The 16,376-nt window shown below is 47.3% G+C and overlaps 1 protein-coding gene across 23 annotated transcripts in view; it reads right to left on the reverse strand.

Annotated features, from left to right (window-relative positions):
• ADGRL2 (adhesion G protein-coupled receptor L2) overlaps positions 1 to 14,874 on the reverse strand; it is a 278,687-nt gene extending 263,813 nt beyond the window's left edge. For 12 of the 23 annotated variants that reach the window (XM_075320239.1, XM_075320236.1, XM_075320235.1 and 9 more), the window contains exon 1: positions 14,176 to 14,873. The gene's annotated coding sequence lies outside the window, so the exon portion shown is untranslated. Of the gene's footprint in view, positions 1 to 14,175 lie in introns of all 23 variants that reach the window. The other 11 variants (XM_075320240.1, XM_075320248.1, XM_075320247.1 and 8 more) reach the window with 1 other exon arrangement.
• Positions 14,875 to 16,376: the final 1,502 nt, after the last annotated feature.

Here is a 16,376-nt window from a genome sequence, read left to right on the forward strand (position 1 = left end):
AACATAGTCTCCATCTACAAATCTCTACACAGCTAAACGAGGAAATGCAGTATCTCCATCGAAAAACATCTACACAACTGGACAAGAAGATGCACCAATGCCATCAACCAACCTCTAAATAGCTGGACGAGAAGATGCAACGTCTCCAGCAACAAACTTCTACACAGCTGGATGAGAAGATGTACCTATGCCATTGACAAACAGCTGGATGAGAAGATGCAACAACGCCATCAACAAACCTCTACACAGCTGGACGAGAAGATGCACCAATGCCATCAACATATCTCTACACAGCTGGACGAGAAGATGCACCAATGCCATCAACATATCTCTACACAGCTGGACGAGAAGATGCAATGACGCCATTGACAGTTGGACGAGAAGATGCACCATGCCACTGACAATCTTCTATCCATTAAAAAGGCAAGAGCACATGTCCGGGGAACCAAGGAGTCCACCATACTGGTCAACTAAGACCCACTGTCTCATTTCTGGTCTTGTATATGGAAACAAAGACAAATAAAACCCTGATGGAATTTTTTGGATGGAGTAGACATTTTCCCTAAATAAAAAAAAAAAAAATCAAATACACATAAAATGGCCTATTTTATTGAGAGAGCGCCCAGGTCTAAACGTATTACAAACAGGAGAACAGAACAAAATTAGGGGGGGGGGGGTGTTACAAGATGGCAAGAAAATTTCTATTTCTCATAAGGGGAAAAAAAATAAAAAAAATAAAAAAAAAAGAAGAACCACTTTTGTACTTGACCAGTTTCCCCAGGAATTCTTGCAAAATCATCTCACTGACCCTGGGAGTGACTGAGCGGATTTGCAAATGTCACAGAGCCGGCCTCTTCTCGGAGTCCTGTTAGTTATGGCAACTAAATGAACCAAGATGCTAGGCGTTAGAAGAAGAAGGGTGGGGGGCGCGGACACCGAGCAGGTGCTTAAATACTTTAAAGGACAATTTCAAAAGCAGGTGCAAAAGATAAAAAAACATTCAACCCTCCCCCAACGCAAAAAAAATAAAACAAAACTGTATCACACTGAATGCCTAAACTACAACAATCACAATACAAAGAAGCAAAGAACTCCCAGGAAAAGAAAAGCACAAAGAATTACCAAGCGAGGATTCAGGGACGAACAGGCAGTAATTACATTTTATCACAAGTCAAGAATATCTCGGGAACAATTTGCTTTTTGTTTGTTTTTTAACCATAAGTTGAGGAGGCCCCCGTGGAGCAGCATGGGACGTCATCTGTAACAACGCCAAAATGTTATTCTACCCTCAGCATAAGGTAGAGGCATCAGAAGGACTAATGGCCGACGACTAGTTACATGCTACATTAATAACTGTGGGTGATGGGAGAGACTACAGGGGTCACAGAGAAAGGAAGAGGGCCTTACAAAGCGTATATACCACGAGCATAACGGAGCATAGACTGAGGGGGTAATGGGGTCAACATGATAAGTGGGGACACAGGTATCACACAGAGAAAGGAAGAGGGCCTTACAAAGTGCATATACCACGAGCATAACGGAGCGTAGACTGAGGGGGTAATGGGGTCAATATGAGAAGTGGGGACACAGGTATCACACAGAGAAAGGAAGAGGGCCTTACAAAGTGCATATACCACGAGCATAACGGAGCGTAGACTGAGGGGGTAATGGGGTCAATATGAGAAGTGGGGACACAGGTATCACATAGAGAAAGGAAGAGGGCCTTACAAAGCGTATATACCACGAGCATAACGGAGCGTAGACTGAGGGGGTAATGGGGTCAACAGGATAAGTGGGGACACAGGTATCACATAGAGAAAGGAAGAGGGCCTTACAAAGCTTATATACCACGAGCATAACGGAGCGTAGACTGAGGGGGTAATGGGGTCAACAGGATAAGTGGGGACACAGGTATCACATAGAGAAAGGAAGAGGGCCTTACAAAGCTTATATATGGGGCACCACTAATAACGGAGCATAAACTGAGGGGGTAATGGGGTCAACATGATAAGTGAGGACACAGGTATCACATAGAGAAAGGAAGAGGGCCTTACAAAATATATACAGGGCACCACTAATATAACGGAGCGTAGACTGAGGAGGTAATGGGGTCAACAAGTGGGAGACACAGGCATCACATAGAAAGAGGAAGATCGCCTTATAAAATATATATGGGTCACCACTAATGTAACTGAGCACAGACTGAGGGGGTAAAGGGGTCAACATGATAAGTGGGAGTCACAGGTGTCACAGAGAAAGAGGGCCTTACAAAGTGTATGTACCACAAGCATAACGGAGCGTAGACTGAGGGGGTAAAGGGGTCAACATGATAAGTGGGAGACACAGACATCATATAGAGAAAGGAACAGGGCCTTACTAAATATATATGGGATACCACTAATGTAACGGAGCGTAAACGGAGGGGGTAATGGGGTCAACATGATAAGTGGGAGTCACAGGCATCATATAGAGAAAGGAAGAGGGCCTTACAAAACCTACGGAGCACCACGAGCAAAACGGAGCGTAGACTGAAGGGGTAATGGCTCAACATGATAAGTGGGAGACACAGACATCACATAGAAAGAGGAAGAAGGCATTACAAAATATATACAGGGCACCACCAATGTAACGGAGCGTAGACTGAGGGGGTAAAGGGGTCAACAAGAGAAGTGGGAGACAAGGGTCTACAGATTAGCATAGTATAGAGAATAAGATAAGGAATGAGCAGGTGAAAACATGGAAAGAAAGTGCTAGAAAGAAGGACGAAAAATGGAGGTAACAAAAAAATGGGGTTAATTGGTGATAGGGGCAGAGAGAAAAGAGGGATGAGAAAGTTAAAAAAAAAAAAGGAGTAGGGGACAGACTGGGAACGGTGGGTGACCTATAAGGATAGAATGGGGGTCAACACTGAGCAAGAGGGGAGAATGCGTACCCCATACTACAGGTCAGTGACCACACGTACAATATCTGGAGAATACTAGTATATAGGAGACATCACCTTCTCACCATCTCCTTCCCAGAACAATTAAGAAGCCAGCAACCAAATGCCAGTGTCACACACAGCCAAAAAAGTGATTTATTGCAAAAAAAAAAAAAAAAAATATATATATACTAATATATATATACATATACATATTATATATACATACATATACATATATACATACATATACATACATATACATATATACATACATATACTATATATACATACATATACTATATATACATACATATACTATATATATATATACACACACATATATACATATATATGTACATACACACACATATGCACACATATATACACACATACATACTGTACCTGCTCATTAACTGCAATGGTCTAGTATATATTACAGTATCCTCAACATGATCTCTAATATAATTACCAAATATAAAAATAGAACAATTCTTGCAAATGAAAGCGACCTGGACCCAAAGACAACAGCAGTATCTGTAAAAATATATATACACATATAAAAAAAAATAATAATAAATAAGAATCTACCTTGTCCTTGCTGTGCATGTCTGTATCTCTCGGCAAGAAAAAAAATTACAGGTAGAAAAAAAAAAAAAAAAAAAAAATCTATTGCTGCAACACAAGCAGATTCAGAAAAAAACCCTTGCATATTTCTCAGGGAATGAATCAGGTCGCTCATACAATGGCACATTGTTGGTAGGGACCCTGACTCCTCAAGTTACAGCAATGTTTGCCAGCCTCCCCAATGGCGAACGCTGCACTACAAGAAGTGTGTTCATTGTCTATGGGATGTCATTATTTCGTTTTTCCTGTAATTATCCAGGCAGCTTCGCATAAAACAAAACAAACCCCGAGTTCTAATTTTAATGCCACCGTTAAACATCAAACCATGGAAAACAAGACCGAACAATATCTCGCATTGAACCTTACCCAGCGGACTGTGAAAGGTGCACGTTAACATTAAGCACTGGATGAAATGAGAAAAAAAAAAAAATGCTGTAAATAAAAAAAAAAATAAAATAAAACTGAGCCGGTTGGAACTGTACGATGTGACGTACTACAATGCATAAAATATCAATCGTCACGTAGAGTCTAAAGAAAGAATAAAATGATAAAATCCGCTTAAAATATCAATCATGGGAATAAAATCTGCTTATTGCAATTACGAAAATGTCTCATTAAACAAAAAAAAAATGTCCCAACACGAAAATGTATCAAGCGAAGACTGGACTGAATAAGGGGGTCAAGAAAGAGAGTCTATAAAGACGTAATAAAGCCAAAAACAGCAATGTTGTATATACGGGGCACCGACTGAGGGGGTAATGGGGTCAACAAGAAGTGGGAGACAAGTGTCTACAGATTAGGATAGTATAGAGAAGGTGGTGGACTACGAAGGGGTTAATACAAGGTAGGTCCAAGAGGAAAACCCATAACGTGGTGGTTCCCAACTGCACCGGCAACTTTGGCTATTGGTCAAAACTGAACGATGGCCCCTTGCCCTCCTTAAAGGGAAACCCCCAGAGAGCGGCTGCAGATGCATGGTCTGCTTGTGAGGATTCCGGCATGGAGGCTCGACTTGCTGGAGGAGTGATTGGGATCTCACACTGGATGGGAAGGAGGGCCGCGCTTTGCTTTGAAGTTGTATCAATAAAATAAAAAACCCTTCCCGAGCCAAACCCTTTTAAAAAGAATCTTTATTGAAAGTTCAAGTTAAAACCTGAGATAATTGCTTTTCTTTCAAGATAATTCCCATTAACCTCTGGATTTTCCTCTTCCCAAGGACCAAAAATGCAAGTACGTTGCACCCAGTCCCCCCCCCCCCCCGCTCCCCCCCATACAGGCCGGAATTAACCATTAAAAGCACCCAGGTTAAATGTAGGTGAAAGATCTGTCCACCGGTGTGAGCAGAGGACATGGTATTAGGTGAAGGGATCACCTTATAGTATCCATTACACGTGCAATGCCAATTCAAGGGCTAACATCTCTAAAGTAACCTGAACCACCATAATCACGAAAATGGCCATTTATGGCAAGTACGGGTGGCCATCAAAGCCACGCATGACATAAAACATCACTGCAAATACAGTGGCCCCTTGGATTGCGAGCATAATTCGGGAGCGTGCTCTTAAACCAAGTTACTCTTATATCAAAGCGAATTTTCCCATAGGAAATAATTGAAACGCAGACAATTCGTTCCACAACCCAAAAATATATACTGTATTTATACAAACTTACAGTAATACAATTTAATGTACTGTATTCATATAAACCTATTACAGTGCACTAATACAAAATACTGTATAGTAGAATAAAAACACAGTCCAAATTAAACTGCACTTGTGTGCAGGAGGTACATTATAGAGAAAAAATGATTTATATGGTAAATATGACAATATTTATTCTAGTACACAAAAACATCCCCCCCCCCCTCCCCCCCGCCCAATCTATTCTCCCCAAAATAAGGGCAGAACTAAGCCACAAGTGGGGTTGGAATACTGCACAGATTACAGGACAAGCAATGTGCTGCACCGGTTAGCAGAAAGAAAGTACAATACTGTATCCACAAATGCAAATTGATCGACATACTACATAGTATATACTGTGCAATGGTATACTGTATACAGTACATATGTACAGAAAGTTACCTCCAGAGCGCGGTGAAAGCATGGACCCGGATGCGCATGCACGGTGAATATTTGCTCTTATTGCAAAGCATTGCTCTTAAACCAAGTTACAAAGTTGTAAAAAGCTTTGCTTGTCTTGCAAAACTCTCTGAAACCAAGTTACTCTTAATCCAAGGTTCCACTGTACCTACGTGAAACTGGACGGTGGCAACAATTAACGAAAGACAGAAGATATAGCAAAGAGAAGAATTCTGACCATAATTATCATTCCCCCCCCCCCAAATTCCTCTTTCATTTTTATTAAATCCATTCAAAGAATTCTTGTAAACTACGCTTACTATAAAAGAACTATCAATTTCATGGAGCAAAATGGTAAAAAAAATAAGAAAAAATAAAAAAATATCTGCAATCCCTCCATAAATTCATTCCAACTTATAAAACAAACTACGGACCAAGTTTAATACCTTTCAAATTCTCAACTTACAGTAATAAAACAGATAGCACGTTAGACAGACTATAGATCGCCGAGCAGGAAATATCACTTTTGGCACAGACATTAGATCCAAATGCACTGACTGCTCTGAAGCCTGCTGCTAACAGGAGTGTACAGAAGAGAAAAAAAAAAAAAAAAAGCAAAAAAAAAAAAAAAGGCCTAACACTCTGAGGTCGGACTTATTTTACACGGTGTCTCCAAGCTGCACTAATTGGGCCTATTGATTTTTAATACATTGTAATGAAATGCAAAGAGAAAATAAGCTGGACGTTCTGTGTCGTGATATTTAGAATGTTTACAAATAAAGAAATAAACAGAATGTTAAAGCTAATGAATGCGAGGGTCAGCGCTCTAAGGGTCTGCTCCGGTGGCACAGGGCACAACGCTTGGCGTTACTGCACAGTGGCTACAATATAGTGCCACTATCGAGTCTATGTATCATATTGTACATAAAGTATAAGATAAGGAATTCAGGGGTGTAAAAATTACACAATTTGAAAAATAAAGAAATAAACAGAATATTAAAGCTAATGAATGCCAGGGTCAGCGTTCTGTAGGTCTGCTCCGGTGGCACAGGGTTACTGCACAGTGGCTACAATTTAGTGCCACTATCGAGTCTACATATCATATTGTATATAAAGTACAAGATAAGGAATTCAGGGGTGTAAAAATTACACAATTTGTGAAATAAAACAGAATATTAAAGCTAATGAATGCCAGGGTCAGCGTTCTGAAGGTCTGCTCCGGTGGCACAGGGTTACTGCACAGTGGCTACAATTTAGTGCCACTATCGAGTCTACATATCATATTGTATATAAAGTACAAGATAAGGAATTCAGGGGTGTAAAAATTACACAATTTGTGAAATAAACAGAATATTAAAGCTAATGAATGCCAGGGTCAGCGTTCTGAAGGTCTGCTCCGGTGGCACAGGGTTACTGCACAGTGGCTACAATTTAGTGCCACTATTGAGTCTACATATCATATTGTATATAAAGTACAAGATAAGGAATTCAGGGGTGTAAAAATTACACAATTTGTAAAATAAACAGAATATTAAAGCTAATGAATGCGAGGGTTAGCACTCTGAAGGTCTGCTTTGCTGGCACAGGACACAATGCTTATTGTTACTGCACAGTGGCTACAATATAGTGCCGATATCTAGTCTACGCATCATATTGTATATAAAGTACAAGATAAGGAATTCAGGGGTGTAAAAATTACACAATTTGTAAAATAAAGAAATAAACAGAATATTAAAGCTAATAAATGCCAGGGTCAGCGCTCTGTAGTAGGTCTGCTCCGGTGGCACAAGGACACAATGCTTATTGTTACTGCACAGTGGCTACAATATAGTGCCGATATCTAGTCTATGCATCATATTGTATATCAAGTACAAGATTAGGAAATCAGTAATACACAATTTGTAAAATAAAGAAATAAAATCTGCCCGCCGGCTATAGAGTCAGTATGGGGGGGGGGGCACAATGCGTATACGTCAGCATTGGTGACCCCCAGATAAAATCGCAGCGTTGCCACATAGTGTGAGACGACGGCTTCACGTCATTATGTAAAATATATAAAATGCTTCATTCTATGGATTTTGAGGCCGAATGCAATCCACTAAAAGGTCCCCTTTCCCCCCCAATACACAGCACCGTTCTTAAAGGTCACTTTTCATGAGCTCTAAACAGATTAGCTCCTTTCAAGAGCTCTGTCCAAAAATGTTTCTTGGTCAATATGAGCACAAAACAGCAGACGCTTCCATTCAACCTCCTCCTCTGCCCCATTTTAAGCATCCAGCTTCACCCCCCACCCTCCTCCTCCCCTGGATGGCTGCCCCTTTGGGCCTCTATTCTGTAGAGAAATGCAAGCCAGGCTAAAGTTTTCTCCAATGAGCCAGAAGCTGGATGAGCTTTGATATGGTAATCGACCCCTTGGAACCGTAAGAATTCACACTTGCATTAATTCAAACAATTTGTGCAGAATGATGTGAAATGGCACCTCTCTTAGTGGCAGCAACAAAGAGGGGGGGGGCTTGAGAAGAGGCTGGAAAAAAAAAAACCAAACAACAGGGCATTTGTTCTGCAGGATCCTTTTGTGCACCAGGATATTTATGTGCAAATATACCAGGCGCACACCTGAGCTCCTGGCACAGGGCAATGGATTCCCAGCTGCACATAAATAACACCTCTCCATTGCCCGCTGCAGCTGCCCAAATCATGCCATGGATGCTCCTGCCCTTCTCATGTAGGAGGCGAAGGTCAGGAAACAGCATCCATTGTATGGGGGCAACATTGCGCCATGGCGAATACGACCCCCTCCATTGCCAGCCTATGGGGTGTGGGTGCAGTGCCACCATCTGCTCTTATTTTCTTACCTTCTCCCAGGCCTGGCATCAATAGCACTTTAATACTCTAAACCGGTCGGTAGAACTACCCCCCCCCCTCCTAAAAGGGCGGCCACAAACCGAGCATTAAAATGGTAAATCAAACCAGAGGGCATTTTAATGGGCAGAAAGCGTCCATTGCCCAAGGCTCTGCCTAGTCCCCTTTGTCAAAGTTTGGGAAGTCGGCCCCCAGATTGTGTCTGGCTCCCTCAGAACAAAGGATCCTGCATCTAATTGTTGCCATTCCCTCTACCACCGCCGGAGCCAGTTCACATCTGGCTGCATTTTCCTGTAACCCCTCTCCATGCCCCAAGATACTAGACCAGCTCCGCCACCCCCAGTCCCCACAGACCCCGCTACCCCCGGCCCACGAGTGGGGACCACGAGTGGAGACCACGAGACAAGGGACCCACAAGCACAACACAAAGGGGAGAATGAGCGCCTGCCTGTGCCTATTTACAACACAAGGATCATGCAGGATGCTCAAGCCTTCCATCAATGGTGTCCCTGCACTGTACAGCGCCGCACCACATGCAGGTGCTATAGAAAACGGTGATTATGACTTGCATTACCAGAGATGACACACAGGAGATCACAGGGACGCACAGCAGCCGCCATCCCCGAGAGCAGATCTCCCTACAGATCCAGAGATCCCATTAGGTTACATGCACGGGATCGCTGCACAGCCTGCACCCCGAAACATGGGCCCCCCACCCCGAGTGCAGAGCACAATACACCAGTTGAACCTCTGCTGCAGGGAAATAATATAAGTTTGCAGAGGAGAGCGATGTGTGCAGCATCCGGCAATAGTGGATATATAGGATATGTATCGAGAGGAGAACACTATATATACAAGGACCAGACTGCGAACACAGTATATAGGTATATAGGAAGAAGAATGAAATATAGCTTATCTACACAAGGAAAGACCTGCAGAAACTGTATATGTATATATATATATATATATATATATATATATATATATATATATATATATATATATATATATATATATATATATGATGGGGGCTGCACACGCAAACATACAATATATGTATACGCACACACACACAGTATGCATATCCACATGCAAAGCACTGCACACAGACTAATCTATACATACAGTATATACACAGGCAGAGGGCTGCACACAGCATATGCATATACACAGGCAGAGGGGCTGCACACAGCATATGCATATACACAGGCAGAGGGGCTGCACACAGCATATGCATATACACAGGCAGAGGGCTGCACACAGCATATGCATATACACAGGCAGAGGGGCTGCACACAGCATATGCATATACACAGGCAGAGGGGCTGCACACAGCATATGCATATACACAGGCAGAGGGCTGCACACAGCATATGCATATACACAGGCAGAGGGCTGCACACAGCATATACATATACACAGGCAGAGGGGCTGCACACAGCATATGCATATACACAGGCAGAGGGGCTGCACACAGCATATGCATATACACAGGCAGAGGGGCTGCACACAGCATATGCATATACACAGGCAGAGGGGCTGCACACAGCATATGCATATACACAGGCAGAGGGCTGCACACAGCATATGCATATACACAGGCAGAGGGCTGCACACAGCATATGCATATACACAGGCAGAGGGCTGCACACAGCATATGCATATACACAGGCAGAGGGCTGCACACAGCATATGCATATACACAGGCAGAGGGCTGCACACAGCATATGCATATACACAGGCAGAAGGCTGCACACAGCATATGCATATACACAGGCAGAAGGCTGCACACAGCATATACACAGGCAGAGGGGCTGCACACAGCATATGCATATACACAGGCAGAGGGTTGCACACAGCATATGCATATACACAGGCAGAGGGCTGCACACAGCATATACACAGGCATAGGGTTGCACACAGCATATACATATACACAGGCAGAAGGCTGCACACAGCATATACATATACACAGGCAGAAGGCTGCACACAGCATGTACATATACACAGGCAGAGGGCTGCACACAGCATGTACATATACAGAGGCAGAGGGCTGCACACCACAGCATATACATATACACAGGCAGAAGGCTGCACACAGCATATGCATATACACAGGCAGAGGGCTGCACACAGCATATGCATATACACAGGCAGAGGGCTGCACACAGCATATGCATATACACAGGCAGAGGGCTGCACACAGCATATGCATATACACAGGCAGAGGGCTGCACACAGCATATACACAGGCAGAGGGGCTGCACACAGCATATGCATATACACAGGCAGAGGGCTGCACACAGCATATACACAGGCAGAGGGGTTGCACACAGCATATACACAGGCAGAGGGCTGCACACAGCATATACACAGGCAGAGGGGTTGCACACAGCATATACACAGGCAGAGGGGCTGCACACAGCATATGCATATACACAGGCAGAGGGGGCTGCACACAGCATATACACAGGCAGAGGGCTGCACACAGCATATACACAGGCAGAGGGGGCTGCACACAGCATATACACAGGCAGAGGGCTGCACACAGCATATACACAGGCAGAGGGTTGCACACAGCATATACACATTTTAAATATGAAGGACTGGAGAAAACGGGTTTATTGCCGCGCTAAAAACCACGAGCATGTATAAGTCAAATTATTCTCTTTATTTAGATCATGGAATGATCTAAATAAAGAGAATAATTTGACTTATACATGCTCGTGGTTTTTAGCGCGGCAATAAACCCGTTTTCTCCAGTCCTTCATATTTAAAATCTGCTCTATAACGGGGCCGCTGCAGAACCACCCAAGCGCTCATCCATGCTAACAAAGGGGTTGTGACTGGCACAACCCGGCCAGGTGAGTGCACTGTTTTTATCCTCTTTCACTCTGTAAACCGGGTAAAACCCTATTGCGCCTTTCTTGTCTCCCCCATTACAGCACAGCATATACACAGGCAGAGGGTTGAACACAGCATATACACAGGCAGAGGGTTGAACACAGCATATACACAGGCAGAGGGGCTGCACGCAGCATATACATATACACAGGCAGAGGGGCTGCACGCAGCATATACACATACACAGGCAGAAAGCTGCACACTGCCTATACACAGGCAGAAAGCTGCACACAGCCTATACACAGGCAGAGGGTTGCACACAGCCTATACACAGGCAGAGGGTTGCACACAGCCTATACACAGGCAGAGGGTTGCACACAGCCTATACACAGGCAGAGGGTTGCACACAGCCTATACACAGGCAGAGGGTTGCACACAGCCTATACACAGGCAGAGGGTTGCACACAGCCTATACACAGGCAGAGGGTTGCACACAGCCTATACACAGGCAGAGGGCTGCACACAGCATATACACAGGCAGAGGGTTGCACACAGCCTATACACAGGCAGAGGGTTGCACACAGCCTATACACAGGCAGAGGGTTGCACACAGCCTATACACAGGCAGAGGGTTGCACACAGCCTATACACAGGCAGAGGGTTGCACACAGCCTATACACAGGCAGAGGGTTGCACACAGCCTATACACAGGCAGAGGGTTGCACACAGCCTATACACAGGCAGAGGGTTGCACACAGCCTATACACAGGCAGAGGGTTGCACACAGCCTATACACAGGCAGAGGGTTGCACACAGCCTATACACAGGCAGAGGGTTGCACACAGCCTATACACAGGCAGAGGGGTTGCACACAGCCTATACACAGGCAGAGGGGTTGCACACAGCATATACACAGGCAGAGGGGTTGCACACAGCATATACACAGGCAGAGGGGTTGCACACAGCATATACACAGGCAGAGGGGTTGCACACAGCATATACACAGGCAGAGGGGTTGCACACAGCATATACACAGGCAGAGGGGTTGCACACAGCATATACACAGGCAGAGGGGTTGCACACAGCATATACACAGGCAGAGGGGTTGCACACAGCATATACACAGGCAGAGGGGTTGCACACAGCATATACACAGGCAGAGGGGTTGCACACAGCATATACACAGGCAGAGGGGTTGCACACAGCATATACACAGGCAGAGGGGTTGCACACAGCATATACACAGGCAGAGGGGTTGCACACAGCATATACACAGGCAGAGGGGTTGCACACAGCATATACACAGGCAGAGGGGTTGCACACAGCATATACACAGGCAGAGGGGCTGCACACAGCATATACACAGGCAGAGGGGTTGCACACAGCATATACACAGGCAGAGGGGTTGCACACAGCATATACACAGGCAGAGGGGTTGCACACAGCATATACACAGGCAGAGGGGTTGCACACAGCATATACACCGGCAGAGGTGCTGCACACAGCATATACACCGGCAGAGGGGCTGCACACAGCATATACACAGGCAGAGGGGCTGCACACAGCATATACACAGGCAGAGGGTTGCACACAGCATATACACAGGCAGAGGGTTGAACACAGCATATACACAGGCAGAGGGGCTGCACGCAGCATATACATATACACAGGCAGAGGGGCTGCACGCAGCATATACACATACACAGGCAGAAAGCTGCACACTGCCTATACACAGGCAGAAAGCTGCACACAGCCTATACACAGGCAGAAAGCTGCACACAGCCTATACACAGGCAGAGGGTTGCACACAGCCTATACACAGGCAGAGGGTTGCACACAGCCTATACACAGGCAGAGGGTTGCACACAGCCTATACACAGGCAGAGGGTTGCACACAGCCTATACACAGGCAGAGGGTTGCACACAGCCTATACACAGGCAGAGGGTTGCACACAGCCTATACACAGGCAGAGGGTTGCACACAGCCTATACACAGGCAGAGGGTTGCACACAGCCTATACACAGGCAGAGGGTTGCACACAGCCTATACACAGGCAGAGGGTTGCACACAGCCTATACACAGGCAGAGGGTTGCACACAGCCTATACACAGGCAGAGGGTTGCACACAGCCTATACACAGGCAGAGGGTTGCACACAGCCTATACACAGGCAGAGGGTTGCACACAGCCTATACACAGGCAGAGGGTTGCACACAGCATATACACAGGCAGAGGGTTGCACACAGCATATACACAGGCAGAGGGGCTGCACACAGCATATACACAGGCAGAGGGGCTGCACACAGCATATACACAGGCAGAGGGGCTGCACACAGCATATACACAGGCAGAGGGGCTGCACACAGATATATACACAGGCAGAGGGGCTGCACACAGCATATACACAGGCAGAGGGGCTGCACACAGCATATACACAGGCAGAGGGCTGCACACAGTATATACACAGGCAGAGGGGCTGCACACAGCATATACACAGGCAGAGGGGCTGCACACAGCATATACACAGGCAGAGGGGCTGCACACAGCATATACACAGGCAGAGGGGCTGCACACAGCATATACACAGGCAGAGGGGCTGCACACAGCATATACACAGGCAGAGGGGCTGCACACAGCATATACACAGGCAGAGGGGCTGCACACAGCATATACACCGGCAGAGGGGCTGCACACAGCATATACACAGGCAGAGGGGCTGCACACAGCATATACACAGGCAGAGGGGCTGCACACAGCATATACATGTACACACTGGACTGCACATACATGAAATATATATATTCTACAGCGCAGGAGCCTTCCTATGGCTCGGACCTCGCCTACCTGCTGACTGTTCCCAGCTTCCAGATAACAATGTACAAGGTTCCACAATAGTTTCCTCCGCAAAGTAAAAGTAGCAATGCGCCGGGCTCAGGGGGCGCCGGATCCAGCGCGGGGGGCTTCTGGGGCCAGTAATGCGCGGATTCCGGGCGCTGCACAGAGGGATCCGGTTGTATTCGGGAGGCGTCTGGGATCCAGTGATCTCAATGGATCTATTAGGTTCAGGGATCCTCGGAGTACAGGGGAAAAGGGGTCCAGGAGAATGAAAGAGCCCGGATCCTGGATGCAGGGAGGGACCCCGGGGGTTCGGAGACCCCAATAGATTCAGGGCTCCTGGCTGGGGTCCAGGGGATGGAGGCAGAGGGGATCCAGTGGGTAATGAGGCGCTGGATCCAGTCCAGGAAACAGATCTCCTGTTCCTCTCTCAGGTCCCCAACATCAAGTCAACATTTCCCAGCAGAAGTGAGCGCAGCTGCGCCGGTGCTCGGAGCCCCCGGGTCCTGGGCAGAGGAGTTGCAGGCGGGGGCCCCTCCACCCCTGGCAGCCGGCTCCCTGTGCTCTGTGCTGCCCGGCGCGCTGGAGACTGGCAGGGCGGAAGGCGGCTCTCACAAGCGGTGTGTCCGGCTCGCCGCTCCCGGGGACATGGTGGCCTGTGCTGGCTTCTCACTGTCACATCTCCCCGCGCACACTGCGGGCACCGAGCGCTGCACGGAGCAGAGGGAGGAGGAGGAGGGGGAGGAGGCGGGGCGGAGCGAGCAGCCGCGACCAACCCCGCCCCTAGAGAGAGACCCGCCCAGGACCAGCCCCGGCAAAAGCAAGCCCCGCCCCCGGACCAGCCCCGACCCCCTCCCTGCAGCCGGCACTGCATCCATCCCGGCACTGCATCCATCCCGGCACTGCATCCATCCCGGCACAGAGCAGCCTGCGGGAACCGGAGAATGGAGCGGAGCCTGCACATACCGGGACCGCGCGAGCTCACCGAGAGCCCACACTGCACGCCACACTGCACCTGACTCCCCCCATGCACAGGACTGAGTACACTGCAAGTAACCCCCCTTCACCCACACAACACTGGGTACACTGCAAGTAACACCCCCCTTCACCCACACAACACTGGGTACCTCAAGTAACACCCCCCCTCCACGGCACAGAGTACACTGCAAGTACCCCCCCCCCCTCCCTCCACTGCACTGAGTACACTGCAAGTAACCCCCCCCCCTTCACCCACACAACACTGGGTACACTGCAAGTAACACCCCCCCCCCTTCACCCACACAACACTGGGTACACTGCAAGTAACACCCCCCCCCCCTTCACCCACACAACACTGGGTACACTGCAAGTAACACCCCCCTCCACGGCACTGAGTACACTGCAAGTAACCCCCCCATCTGCACTGAGTACACTGCAAGTAAACTCCCCTCCACTGCACTGAATACACTGCAAGTAACCCCCCCTCCACTGCACTGAGTACACTGCAAATAACACCCCCCCCCCCGCACTGATTACACTGGACGCAACCTCCCCACACTGCCGTACAGTTGTAAGTTCACTGCAAGTAACATCCCCCCCTTCACCCACACAGCACTGGGTATACTGCAAGTAACACCCCCCCTCCACTGCACTGAGTACACTGGACGCAACCCCCCCCCCCCACTGCTATATATCTGTACGCTTACTGCAAGTAACCCCCCCCTTCACCCATACAGCACTGAGTACACTGTACTACACTGCAAGTAACCCCCCGTACACTGCACTGGGTACACTGCAAGCAACACACCCTTCACTGTACTGAGTACATTGCAAGTACCACCCCCTCCACTGCACTGAGTACCTTTCAAGTAACCCCCCCCCATCTGCACTGAGTACACTGCAAGTAAACTCCCCTCCACTGCATTGAGTACACTGCAAGTAACACCCCCCCTACACTGCACTGGGTACACTGCAAGTAACACACACACACCCTTCACTGCACTGAGTACACTGCAAGTACCCCCCCCCCCCTACACTGCACTGGGTACACTGCAAGCAACACACACCCTTCACTGTACTGAGTACACTGCAAGTACCGCCCCCCTCCACTGCACTGAGTATCTTTCAAGTAACCCCCCCCCCACTGCACTGATTACACTGGACGCAACCCCCCCACACTGCCGTACAGCTCACTTCAAGTAACATCCCCCTCTTCACCCACACAGCACTGG

This window comes from Anomaloglossus baeobatrachus, chromosome 8 (genome assembly GCF_048569485.1).
Source record: "Anomaloglossus baeobatrachus isolate aAnoBae1 chromosome 8, aAnoBae1.hap1, whole genome shotgun sequence".
NCBI classification, from domain to species: Eukaryota; Metazoa; Chordata; class Amphibia; order Anura; family Aromobatidae; genus Anomaloglossus; species Anomaloglossus baeobatrachus.